Below are 2012 nucleotides of genomic sequence, written 5' to 3' on the forward strand. Positions count from 1 at the left end.
AGGGAGAGCATGCAGTTGAAGAAGAAGGGGAACAAGTGCAAAAAAACTCTAGGAACACAAACTATATGGAGCAATATGTGCCAGGTTCCCTATCAGCACATGCATGATATGGAACTGGAATGTCCTGGAACATCCATGCGTTTGCCTACACTAGTTCAAGCACCGGCAAATAATCAAGAACACATTTGGGTACAGCTTTCTCTTTTTATGTAATTTAGAAAATATTCCATGTGGTTATTAGAAAGGCACAAGGTTCATTCAAAAATGTATAAAGCATGCCAATGTAATTTTTGTGAATATTTTATGGTAGCAATAAAAAAGGGTTTTTTTTCAGATGACAACAAATCTATTGTTCAGAGCAGGAAGCAAAGAAAATATTGAGTTGGAAGGTTAAGAGTAGAACAATTCTTGGGACTGGTGCTGTGGCGTAACAGATAAAGCCGCTGCCTGCAGTGCTGACATCCCATATGGGCACTGGTTCAAGACCCAGCTGCTCCACTTCTGATCCGGTTCTCTGCTGTGGCATGGGAAAGCAGTAGAAGATGGCCCAAGTCCTTGGGCCCCTGCACCCACGTGGGAGACCCGGAAGAAGCTCCTGGCTCCTGGCTTCGGATCGGCGCAGCTCTGGCCGTTGCAGCCAATTGGGGAGTGAACCAGCAGATGGAAGACCTCTCTCTGTCTCTGCCTCTCCTCTCTCTGTGTAACTCTGACTTTCAAATAAATTAATTAATTTAAAAAAGAGTAGAACGATTCTTTTAAAAAATTTTTAATTTATGCAATATTTAAGACATTCAAGAATGCTGAATTAGAAGTCATAAGAATGTCTTTTGTCGCCTATTCAAATGAGAGCTGTCAAAGTTTCACATTGAGATGCTATCTTCTTTGAGCTTGTTTTTATGGGTTGACCCTATGAATCCTCTGGAGCATAGAATCTGTAAGGAGCATTCAAAAAGTTCCCGGAAAATGTGCTCTGTGGAAAAAAATGCATGAATTTCAAAATAAGCTTTGCACTTAAATAAACTTATCTTTTTCCAAAAAAAAAAAAAAGAGAGATTTATTTGTTTGAAAGGCAGAATTAGAGAGAGAAATCTTCTACCTACTGGTTCTCTCCAAATGGCCACAACGGCCAGGGCTAGGCCAGACTGAAGTCAGGAGCCAGGAGCTTCTTCCAGGTCTCCCATGTGGGTGCAAGGGCCCAAGCACTTGGGCCATCCTCTACTGCTATCCTAGGCCACAGCAGAGAGCTGGATCAGAAGAGGAGCAGCCAGGACTAGAACTGGTACCCATATGGGATGCCAGCATCACAGGCAGCAGTTTAACCAGCTATACCACAATGCCAGCCTCTAAATTTACCTTTTAATTCCATTTTCCATGAACCTTTTGAAGTACCCTTATACAATAGAAAAAGTATATCATGGAAACAAACATTGGTTGTCAGAAAGCCCAGGATCCACTTCTGATTCTCTTACCAAGTGGCTAATCTCATGGCATTAGGCATTTCTGGGTTTCTGTTCCTTCATTGTAAAAATTGGGGTGGGATGGGCTGCCTTTGAGCCCCTGCTGCACCTACATGGCACCGAGGGTCAGGGTGCAGCACACCAGAGCACAGCTCACCCATACCTGGGGCGGGGGCAGAGCCGGTCTTCACTCACGTGACAGTTGAAGGGCTCAAGTGAAATAGGTGAATGAAGGCCATCCCATATGAACAACGGTTCAAGTCCCGGCTGCCCCACTTCCGATCCAGCTCTCTGCTGTGGCCTGCGAAAGCAGTAGAAGGTGGCCCAAGTCCTTGGGCCCCTGCACCCATGTGGGAGACCCAGAGGAAGCTCCCGATTCCTGGCTTCAGACTGGCCCAGCTCCAGCCATTGTGGCCATTTGGGGAGTGAACCAATGGATGGAAGCCCTCACTCTCTCTCTCTCTCTCTCTCTCCCCCTGCCTCTGCCTCTCTGTAACTTTGTCTTTCAAATAAATAAATAAATTGTTAAAAAAAAAGAAATAGATTAATGAATCG

At 44.9% G+C, this 2012-nt stretch overlaps 1 non-coding gene across 1 annotated transcript; it reads left to right on the forward strand.

Annotated features, from left to right (window-relative positions):
- Positions 1 to 1540: 1540 nt before the first annotated feature.
- Positions 1541 to 1667, forward strand: LOC127485063 (small nucleolar RNA SNORA76). The gene has a single exon (XR_007912262.1). It is a non-coding gene; the product is annotated as a small nucleolar RNA SNORA76 (small nucleolar RNA).
- Positions 1668 to 2012: the final 345 nt, after the last annotated feature.

Source organism: Oryctolagus cuniculus, chromosome X, assembly GCF_964237555.1.
Source record: "Oryctolagus cuniculus chromosome X, mOryCun1.1, whole genome shotgun sequence".
In the NCBI taxonomy this organism is placed as follows: domain Eukaryota; kingdom Metazoa; phylum Chordata; class Mammalia; order Lagomorpha; family Leporidae; genus Oryctolagus; species Oryctolagus cuniculus.